Genomic DNA, 12,259 nt, shown 5'->3' on the forward strand with positions numbered 1-12,259 from the left:
AAGATTTTATTTATTTATTTGAGAGAGAGAGCACGAGCTGGGGATGGGGCAGGTAGCAGCAGAGGGTGAGGGAGAAGCAGACTCCCCACTGAGCAGGGCTCCATCCCAGGACCCTGGTATCAGAACCTGAGCCGAAGGCAGGTGACTTCTGACTGAGCCACCCAGGCGCCCCTCTAGCCATTCTTAATTATATATTCTGAGCCTCAGTTTTATAAGAGATCAACTGGCATATGTAACACATCCATCACAGGCATGTCCTTCGCCTAAAATGAAATAATTAATTGTTGAGTCCATGATAAGGAATACGCACTCAACAAATGTTATTTTTCCCCCTTCCCCTACTCAGTTCATAAGGCCTCTGATTGAAATCGCTGGAGTGAATTAATGGAAATACCTAGATTTGGTGAGACAGATATTTAAGAGGAATTTAAGGATTGATTGATGTTAATGGTATAGTGGAAGTGAAAATATTGAACCTAGTGACTCCAGTAACAGTGTTTCATGTATTTATGCCCTCAACAAATCTCCAGTTTCCTGGGGGACAGATGCTAATTTAAAAAAAATCACACAAATGAGTAATGGAACTAGGAACCTTGGAGGAAAGAGTGTGGTTCAAAGCTAGTGTATAATGACCAGTCGTCTATCATGAACTGGAAGCTTGAGAAAGGATGGTTTGGGGATGGAAGTCCCCTGAATGTGGGGTTGGTATTTCCAGGGAGCATGCTGAAGATTTTTAGTAAACCTGTGGGTTGGGATGGTGGTCACAGGAGGAGGAAGTTCAAGGAAGAAACGGTCACAGGTGTCAGTTTGTCAGAAACTGGTGATTTGTGTGGGTCATATCTAAGGAATTTGGCTATATTGTTGCATAGCTGGGTTCAAAGAAAGCCGTTTCAGTTATAGCTGAGAAAGTAGGACTGAGAGCCAGACAGAAGCAGCCGTGAAAAGAGAAAGAAGAGAGAAAAAATGACAGAAGAAAGGGGGGCGGGAAAGGAGAGACGCAGGATGAACGGAACTTGGTCCAGCCTGCCTGTGGAAGAAGAGTCAACTAGCAAGGCCCCTGAGAGGCCTAGAAAATAGAGCCAAGAGAATAGAGCGCGAAGGAAAGGTCTGCTGACCAAAAGGGAAAATTCAGAAGAGGCAGATTAATGCTTTAAACTTGTGGCAGCTCAATGAGTAACATAAGCCCCAGCACCTGTAATTTACCTAATCTGCAGACAGTTTGTGCCCAGAGATTCCCCAACACTGTGGTAAAAATAGTTTTGCACTTAGACTGACAGAACATTCGAGTCACTTGAGAGAAGGCGGGGGAGGGGCACGGACCACGCAGAGGAACAGGGAGGATTTTAAAGGCGGGTCCTGCGCAGTCTCCAGAGGGGGCGGCAGTGAGAGGCGACGCAGGGAAATGAGGCGGGATCTGGGCTGGGGAGGATCTGGTTTTGAGGCCTCCTAGGGAGCTAGCTGCCTTTTTAAAACAGCTAAGGCACGGGTGTAAGCCAAGCCAAAGAGGGACCAGACAGGCTGCTCTTCAGATCTTTTAACAAATATGTGCTCTCTGCTTTCAGCCGGCCCTGATGCCCTTCCGTTTGGGAGTAGAACGCAACTTCCACAAAACTTGTGTTCAGTTCATGCACTGACTGCAAAAGATACTGTAAGAGCTTACTGCTCATTTCTTATTTTCTAGGCCATAATTTCCAGGGAAAAAGACAATGAATGTTCCTCCACCTGCGAAACACTCCTTCCTTGGTGTTTACAAAAATGAAGTTTTCTTCATAAGTTTGTACCTGCCATTATTTTTCACTGAGATTTATGAATTTGGGAGCAAGATTCAGGAACCATTAGAATCTTTCCAGGTTAAATAATGCTTCCTCGTGGGTCACCAGCTGGGTCACCGACTTGTGTAGGTTTGCTTAGGATGGGAACCCAAGGGCCCTGACTTTCAGCACTAAAACTGGGAAAATCCCATGCAAATCAGAACGAGTTGGTCACCATACATCCCAGAAAAAGACAATAGATGCCTACAAATATCTATCCATAAATGAGGCAACAGAGTGCAGGATATATAAAGTAGACTTTTTTTTCTTTAGGAAATTTACAGTGATTAGAAATACGGGGTTTGCCTTTAGATTCAAGTTCTAGGCCCCAGGTCTGCCACTTGCTAATATTCGACCTTGGGCAAATTATATAACTTTTCTATGTCTCAACTAACTAGTCCATAAAGTGGAAATAATATCACCTTATTTAAGGTTGTTTTAAAGATTAAAACAATGTCAATGAAACACTTAATATACAGTGTCTGGCACATAGTAAAACTCAATACAAATCAGTATTATATTATTTAACTTTTGATTGAAGAAAAGAAAAAAAATCATCCAACTACATATCACCTTCATAAATCACACTGTGCTTTTTTTTGTTTTCTATACATCCAAAAATTTCATATAGTGTAATATTGCATAATGTAAAGGTATGACATTATTTTAAAAATATAAATCTAATACAATATTACGTATATGTTACCTCTTGTACTTAAAATATTACAGGACCTTTTTCATGACACTACGTACAACTAACTACTGTTTAAAATGTCTAAGAGACATGGAGTAATTTTTCAGTGTTGTTTACATCTTTTAAAAACTAAATGAATTGTGCAATTTAGATGATCCAAGTTCTAGTAGGGTCTGGTGTTACTAGCTTTGCTAAGCTAAACAGATGTCTCTAGTGTAGAATGGTTAGCCAAGTATTTTGTTACTGTCCTCCAACTGGCTGGTTATGACATATTGTCCAAAATAGTTGGTGCTTTAATGCCAGTGTCAGAACCTCCTGTGACAAATAGTCACCACTGTACAAACACATTTATTCCAGAAAGTTTTTCTACCGGTTTAGAAAAAAAAAGTTGTTTAATCAGCCATACACACACATTTCATACTTTTTGAGAAGCTCAGACATTTTTGCCTCCTGATAATACATTTTAGTCTTTAGGATAGTGATATAAGCACCCCAAACGTTAGAATGTGTTTAAATTGTATATTATCTGGAGCTTTTACAGCACAGAAAAAGACATGGTCGATGTGTCACTAGTCACATGAAAAGTATGTTAAGTTTTATCTTCCTTGATTTCATGATCTAGGCTAGATGTTGTGGTTGGAAAAGACTTTGCTATGGAATTTTACAGTAAAAGTATATGTGTTTTATTAAACCATGTGAATTAATTTTTCCTTTTCTTGTATTTAAGTATAAACTGCCATGAGATTTATACTGTTTGACAATATAATGATCAAGAAATTGTACTTTGAGAGTGTAGACCCTACTCTAAAAGTAGAGTGTAGTTTTACATTTTATTTTGTAAAGTCATAGCCATTATTCAACTCTGGGGAAAAAAAAAAAAGTGGCAGGCCCCATGTTGAACTGCTTTAAATGAATGATCTCATTATATCTTCTCAATGTTTTACTAAGCATGTTATATAATTACTTCATTTTAAAGAGGGAGAACACAAAGAGAAATTCATCTACTTGCTCAAGATCACATGCTTATAAACCAATCCTGGTTCTTAAACTGGTGATTGATATAATCAAAAAGAAGTTCTTATTCTGAGCCTCCTTACAGTGACCAATAGAAGAATAGTCCTCAGTGGGGGAAAAAAAAAAATCTAGGGGCAAACTAACTTAGAGGACCTTTGAGTGTTTATTTGGCAGCCTGCAGGGTAACTTCCTTATTTTCTAGTAGAGTGACCAAAAGAGGCAGTGTTGATAGCTGATGGCTGAGATTTGGATCTGTGTTCTGTCGCATTGGGAAATAATGGTGTAATTGTCTTTTCCATGTACACAGCCATGTACCGGCAGCCTGTTGCTGAGGTCATATACCTGATGCTCGAGTTAAAATGCTCAAAACCCAATGTCTCTTTCATTATTCAAAAATATACAGTAAGAAGCACAGGGAAAAAGATGGAGTCATTTTGCACACTCAGGATGGGGTAAAAGTAGGGTGGAAAGACCATACTATTCAAGTCCTGAATTACACTGTGTTATGTCGTGCCTTTCTTCTCCTTCTGTCTGCCCACTTACGGTAGTGACAGAGACTATAATTGAGAGAGAGCGAGAGATTGCAACAAATGGAAGGTGCCTGGAACTAACACATGGATCCTCTTTGGACCTAGTCAGAAGCTATGGCTTACCTATAATCTGCTGAGCAACCACGGCTTTAATCCGTGTGGGCCAAACTGGATTCCCCGAAGAAATGCTCAATGTAAGGCCTCCTGAATACTTGATGTCTCAGGCATATTTGGTTATTGATGCTTAACTGGCCCACCGTCCCTTCCTATGTTGACAAGCACAGGCTACCCCTACTTGATCCATGTCTAATTTGTTTTCCAAGCCATTTGCTTTTATATTTAATTTCATCTATTCTTCTTCTTTCTCCTCTTATACTCTATGGTAAGATTGAATATTTTGAAACAGTAGCAAATGTCTATTATATCTGCTTTCACAATAACTATGTATGTGCTTTCAACTAGAACAGCTGTTGCTTCATGACTTTTCATTGTTTACCTAACTTACTAACTTAAAAGTTTAATAGTACCATCTCATTTCTATTTGCCTCTGTCCATTCCTTGCTCTTTGCTTCTTTTTGGAAGTTGCTATTTTATCTATGTACAGTCCCACACCAAATCCTATATCCACATGTGGTTTGGGTACCTGCTGTAGAGAATCTATCACTTACTACCATACTTCTTAAATAAGTTACAAACATTGATATGATTAACTATTTAGCAATACATCCAAGTTTATTTTACCACTTCTGTTTCATATTTATTATATATTTTAAATAAATTATATATTTAAATAAAGGATAAATATATCCTTTCAAATTTTTTTTAATTAACACTTAGATTTACAGAAATATTAAACAAAAACTTCAGAGTTCCCATAAACTCCCACATTAAATGTTTTTTAAATTTCCCTTTATTCTCATTCTCTTTTTCTACCTCTTCCTTAATAAGCCTTTATTCTGTGCAAAATTTTATATTAAACTTAGAAAGATCTATATATTTGCCTTCATAGTGTTTGTTTTGGTACATTTGGTTTATTAATGTGAATTACATTGAGGTTTAAGAGATTATTTCACATAAGCCATTTATAAAGAAAGCCTTTATTAAGAAGTCTTCTTAACATAATGTCCTCCTAAAATAGAGAGGGAACATACTTCAAATTTTCTATTTATTAATTATGCTTTTAGTCAGATTTAGTAATCAGGAAAAAATGTTTTTTATTACTATTCATTTATTGACAGAACAGAGAAAATTGAGTTTTGAGTGGGGTTGCTCCAGAAAAAAGCTAAAACTTAAAATATATTAGTTCCAAATATTTTAAAACTCACTTAGAAATAACAGTTTGGCCTTGAAAGAGTCTTTTTTTTTTCTCTCTAAAATAATGGACACATTTTGGTCCAAGAATTACATCGCTGAGGGTAGAATTTCTTTCTAAATTTGTTTCCAAGAAAACAGACGATCATATGCTGCCAGAGATCAAAAAAATAAGACGCCCACATAGCCCGTAATACATTCTTTTCTACTCAATGCAGACTAATGCGAACTGTGACAAGCATGACTCCTATGATGGATATTTGGTAAAGTTCGATGTTCTTTTCATACAAACAAGGGCTCTATTAACATGGTTTCTTCAACTCCACTTCTCACTTCCAAATCCTCTAGGAATTGACACCAACTGGCCATTTTGACACTTGTTCATTAATTTCCTTTCAATAGAACCATTCTCTTCGCTCAGCTGTTGCGGCGACTTAAGGTTTTACCAACTCTTCTGATACGGCTTTTTGCTGAACATTCTGTCTGTATCCAGAGGACAGTATAACCCCGGCGCCCTCCAGTATGTCCCCGAGTCCGTTTGTGCAGTTTGCCACTTGTTCCATTACCCACTCTCACAGAGGGAAACTTTAGCTTGACCTCTGACAATGAAAAGAGAAAAATCAATTTGTTCTCTCCACCAAGACTTACTGTCTGAGGTTCAGTAACTGGTGGCAGTAAATCTGTACCAATACTTCCTTTCCTAACTTTCCTCCTTCCACACACTTGACCAGAGTGGATCCAATAGATCCCGAGTTATAAACTGCTTACAGAAAATCTTTTTTTTTCCCCCTCCTATTGGGAGGTGTGGATGTGCCCACTATGTGAGTGGGGTCACCTCATCGCCGTGACTGGAAACACGAACGGATCCTAGGGAACAGAGAATGATTGTTGTATCTTTTTGTGAAATAAGGTCAACCTGGCTAATCTTTGCTCACGGTTGGGAAACTCCAGCTCTTGGAGGATTAAAGGGTATAATAATGAATAATAAAAGGCATGGCTGGAGTTGAGTATAACATTTGTTTTGTAGTAAAATGAAGTTGGGGGGTGCCTGGGTGGCTCAGTCAGTTAAGCGTCTGCCTTCGGCCCCGGTCATGATCCCAGCGTCCTGGGATCAAGTCCCACATCGGGCTCCTTGCTCAGCAGGGAGCTGGCTTCTTGCTCTCTCTCCCTCTGCTTGTGCTCTCTCTGTCAAATAAATAAATAAAATCTTTAAAAAATTTTATTAAAAAAAAAATTAAAATGAAGTTGGACCGTGCATAATGGTGTGTCTTTTCCATGCAACCACAAGCTCTTTACTTGTGTGTCAGTTTTTGTTTGAGGTTAGTGAGAAACATCACATCACAAAGAAAGAATGCAAGAATCAAGGGTTGCTTTGCTCTTTACCAATCTGTTGCGCTGTTCTCAGAAATGTTTGTATTTGAAGTTGCCAAAAGGTAGCGATTTTTTTTTTGTGGTTGCTATGCTTAAAACTAATAGAAGTGTAATAAGTGTATTTGATTGTTTCTATATTCTCTTGTCATTTTATTCAAATCGGTGTGGTTTAGTCTTTCAGATTTTTGTATTATGTTATATAATGTAATAGCACTAAGAACATATGCTATTTTTTTAAAGAACTAAGTAATTTTAAGATATTAATTCTTTCATGTTCTATATATGATTCTAAGATAGCTAGACTTCTTATGTTTCCAACTTTATTTTTACTTCTTTGAGGGTTTGGTATTTTATATAGCTTTCTAAAACTCCCATAGCAGATTTTTTTTCTTTAATCTTATCCATTTCAATTCACCAAAAAGCTTATTTTTTTTTCCGACTTTGAAGAAAATCCCAGTCTTCTCAATGGAATAAGTTATCTTTTGAAGATTAAAGTGATGATTAAAATCAGCTTTTGGACATATGCTAATACTATAATACTATTTTTGGCAGTGGTGTGTTACTTAAAGAGTTTTATAAATACATTATCTTAGCAATAACCTCAGCCACAGGAAAAAATGAAGCACGATCTTATAAGATCTTATAAGATTAGTGTGAGATTTCCTGAGGGTGCAGTAATTTAGCTCTACCTTTAGAAGTGGGCAGTAAGACTTTTCTAGGGGCTCTGGGGCTTTTAATAGTCTATCTAGAGAAAAGGCAAATAATGGAAAGAGTGGAGGGGAGAGAGGGGGAGAGGCAGGGAAGGAAGGAGAGGGGATGGAAGGAAAAGCCTAGAAGAGGAAGTGTAGGGTTGTGAAATCAGAATTCTGAGTTCAGAACTGACAACCAGACTTCTATCAAAATCAACTCTCTAAAAAATCCAATGTTTTGAAAATCAAGGCATATTTGCAATTATTTTAAATGTTTAGCATTACTGGATAAACACAAAAGGCTTTAGGGTAAAGCACATTTTTTATGGTATGCTTCCTTGGGCATAAAATTTGGTGAAAAAGCACAGTCACAGGAAGCTTGCAAGCACTTGGGTTGTCTCATATGTTCCCGCCTCAAAGTTGATGACTGTGAGGAACTCACAAGGAAACTATTTGTAGAGTATGGATCAGCAGACTATGCCCATTTTTCACAACTGTCTCTTTCCACATATCTCATATTGTTTACAATATCTGCTTCTATAATTATTCAGAACCAAGCACTTATCACATTGCCCTATAATGCTTATTTGTTCATATGACCCACTCTCTAGGGCAGGAACTGTGGAATCATCAGTACTTGGAAAACGACCTGGTAGAGAACAGGTACTATGTCATCTTTGCTGAGTGAATTCACAAGAATGATAATTATCAAAACCCCCATGGCCTTTTCTGAGATGAAGTGGCATTTTTCCTTATTAGAGATTTATTTCTAGTTTTATTTCTACTAGAGATTTGCTTGTTTATTCATGCTTTGTCCAAAAAGACATGTATCTAGATCAATACAAGATATAATGAACATTTACTTTCTTTGGAAAGGGTTCTCTGACCTTTGTTTTGGTAGAAGTTCCCAGAAACTTTATGGGACCAGGAGCTCCCTTACTCAAAACAACACTTTATAGCCAAACTTCTCTTTTTGTACATGAAACTGCTAAGCCTCAGATACTAAGTCTAACTAATTAATTGCTAAATCTGACTGTCACAACTAAATTAGAGAATTTGAGTTCAGGCACTCATGCTATGTTTATAAGAGACTATGACTGTTTATTGGCTGTTCATTTTGAAACTATTGGTGGGTTTCTTGTTCCTAGTCACCCAGCTCCTGACAACCTGGCCACCCTTGATGTTCCTGGCATCTATGTCAACAAGAGTCACTATTTCACCTAACTGGCCCCATTAGAGTGAGAGCCTCAGGATATGTGTTTACCTTACACCCAGCCACTCCCCAGGACACTCTCCAGAAGCTGATCTTTGTTGCTATCTATTCACCTCCTGAACCCTGCTGGTTCAGTTTCCTGGGTACCTGAAGGTGGTTACAACAGTATGGAACTCAGCATGGAAAACTGTAGCCCTTAACTCCCCTCTTTATATCTTTTACATTTCTTCTTCATAAAGTCTTGGCTTTATAGTAATAAACTTGTATTTTAATTTACCTTAAAAGAACTTAATTTTGTAAAACATTTTTTAATCCAATAAATCTTCATTTTAAAAAAAAGGTGTCTTTAATGTTACATACTGGGTAGCCCTGTTATAAAAGGCCTTTGAAATGAAGACAGTAGACTATATAAGGTGCTTATTGAAATAACCAGGACTCAAGGTTTATTTTAAGAAGCGGTCTTCGTATCAGTTGCATCAGAATCCCTAGGGGAGCTTGTTAAAATTTGGATTCCCATGACCCACTGCAGCCCAAATGAAGTAGAATATTTCTGTAGATGATAATAGAGTTGTTGCTGGAATTCAATGTGTCTAGCACAGGGCTTTTTCATATTGGCTGCACATTAGATCATCTGGGAAGTTTGGAAAACACCAGGTGATTTTAATGCACAGTCAAGGTTGAGAACCCCGGACCTAACACTTATTAGATGCCCAGTAATTGATAGATACCCCTGTTAGACAAATAAAAGCTAGTAACTAATTAAAAACCCATCTCTAAATATAATTTACTAAGGGAAAGGGGAAGATCAATGAAATCTCCAGTATAATTTTTTTTTACTTCAAATAAGACTAGATCCTGGGTATTTATCCCCCCAAATACATATAGTTAAATGATTTTACATTAGGTAAAAATAAATAGCATTTAAATTATGAATAGCATTGGTAACTTTATATAACACAACTCCTTTTCTTGACTAAAGTCCTACTTTAAAACATGGATTCTAGAATACAATGTCAAGAAGAAATAAAACCATAATTCAATTACTGAAAAATCCAAATTCCCCTCTGATAATAAAGAAGTGATGACAAACACTTTTATTTATTGCATACCTACTGTGAGACATTTCAAATTATCATTTAAGATTAAAAATTATTTAGATATATTATTTTTTCACAATATCCCTAAGAGTTAATATCACATCCAAATCTTCACCTTGTACATTTAAAGTGAAAGCAAACATGTAGCAAAAAATGCTAGAATGAATCACCTGTCCCCATGTATTGTTTCTTTTATAAAGAATTCTTTATTGGAGTTAAATTTCCATAAACATCTCTTAAATTGTGATTTTTTTCCTTTAAAAGTTCACACAATGGCATTCTTCTTGGTGTATAATCACCTACTTTGTTATATTATGAAAAGCATGAGAGCTGAAGTACAAACTATTCCATATTATAATAATGTCAACTTTGCTAGATTATATGAAATGTCATTTAAAAATTAGACAATAAGTTCTGTTTAGTATAGTTAGATTGAATTCAGTATGCAAAAAAGGACATTTCTTAAAAATTGAGTTTAATATTACAAACACGTATTTTAAAAAATAATAATCCAATAAATTTAGAAAAAAACCCATAATAATGGAAAACTCAGTAGAACAGGCCTTGCCTTTCAACTGACTGACTTTAGCACATTTGTGGATAGATTCATTTTACATATTTTTTGTAAACTGCATATAATTCAAGCCTGAACTTTAAAGCAAAACAGTCATACTTCAAGCCAATGCTATAAATACCCCAATTACCTTATTAAACATTTTTATAAAATCTTAATGCATTTCTCTCTGTGACCATGACCAGAAAAAAACAACATGAAATGGAAAGCAGGACTCCAAATTGCTAATAATAGCTATACTTAGGAAAAAAAAAAAAGTTACACTTAGGTACTGGAATTTTGATTGATATACATTTTTTAAAAGATTTTTCTAGTGTTAAAAATATTCTATAATAAGCATTCTCTACTTTTGTAATGAGAAAATCAAATAAATATCATTTGAGAAAATCAAATAAAACCAAAAACTAGAACTAGTATCTCTGGTAAATAAGACAGAATCTTAATTTTTAGGACCAGGAAACAAGACCTGCAGCACATTTGCAGCAAAGTTCGATTGATGCTGACCCAGAAGTATTGAAGGAATATATCGTTAATTTCCCTGGATAAGGACTAGGTTCTTTCCAGAGTTTGGGGAAAGGCTGAGCTTTCTGGTTAAATGGAGTTGCTTCTGATACACAGACGTGAGGACTCTGGCACAGGGAACCAGGTAGCTTGCTCCACACGATAAGCTTCAATTATCTGGGAAATTCCGTCCTTCCTAATTAGAACAGATTTTGTTATATGCTACTTTACTTAATTTTTTTGGACTGGGAAGTTAAGATTACTCAAAGTGGTCCAGTAGTCTAAACTCCAGATTTTGTTTCTGGGACATAGATACGTGTTTGAATTCTTTTTAATTGTGGGGAAAAATGTAAATGTTTTATGTTGAAGTAGTATGATCCACTGGGCATTAGAAGTTGGGTGAGTGATTATCCTGAAAGAGTGAAGTTATTTATGGTCATTGAAGGGAAATAAGACCATGCACATACTAAGATTTATTCGCTCCAAAATTCATTTTGGCTAATGGTGAGGTGGGTAAATTTAACATGATACTTTCTTTCTTAGCAGCCAATTTCCTTTCATCATTTACTGAATAACATATCTTTTTGCACTGTGACTTTTTTCCTTAGCAACATATTAAAACCTTATAACTTGGTCTGTGTTAGAAAAACTTGTTTCACTGAGGTATTACTTGCTTCTCATATCAGTAATACACTTTACAGATAAGAAAACATCTTAATAACTGAAAGAAAAATTCTCCCACCGCTCTTACTACTCAGAAAATTTTAACCTATTTCCCAGTTATTATTTCAGATAAACTTAAACAGTTCTTACAAATTTGAAATAATCTAATTTGAAAAGAACCATGTTCTTTATAATAGGTTTCCGTTACCAAAAAAATTAATCATATTTTAGATTTCCTTATTTTATAGTGTTCTTCAGAAATGCCCTATAAATTTAACCTCATGGTATTTTAGAATATTTTGGACATTATCAGTGAACTAATTTTTCTCATTATATCTTCTCATTCACTAATTGGGTATTTGTAGTTTTGGTATATTTATTTTGGGGTCACTTGCATTAGAGAATTTATTATTACTTATAAAGTTTTTCAGGGCACTTATTTTTATCTTCTAGGGTTTTTTTTTTGGTACAATATTTTTGTATCAAATAATGGCAATTTTGACTTCTACTGTTATTTTTGTTATTTTGGTTATATTAGCGGTATTTTTGTAACTCATTTTGATAATTTTTTTTGCCTTTAAATTCTAATACCCTAGTTACTTTAAAGCATTCATTCATTCACCATTTATTTAGAGCTCATGCTCTATGAAGGAGAGATATAGAGATAGAGATAAGTATGTGTATAAGTGTGTATGTCTATATCTCTATCATCTATCTATCATCTATCTAATCTATCATCTATCATCTATATATCTAATCTATCATCTATCTATCATCTGTCTATCATCTAT

Source organism: Phoca vitulina, unplaced genomic scaffold (genome assembly GCF_004348235.1).
Source record: "Phoca vitulina isolate PV1807 unplaced genomic scaffold, GSC_HSeal_1.0 scaffold76, whole genome shotgun sequence".
NCBI lineage: Eukaryota > Metazoa > Chordata > Mammalia > Carnivora > Phocidae > Phoca > Phoca vitulina.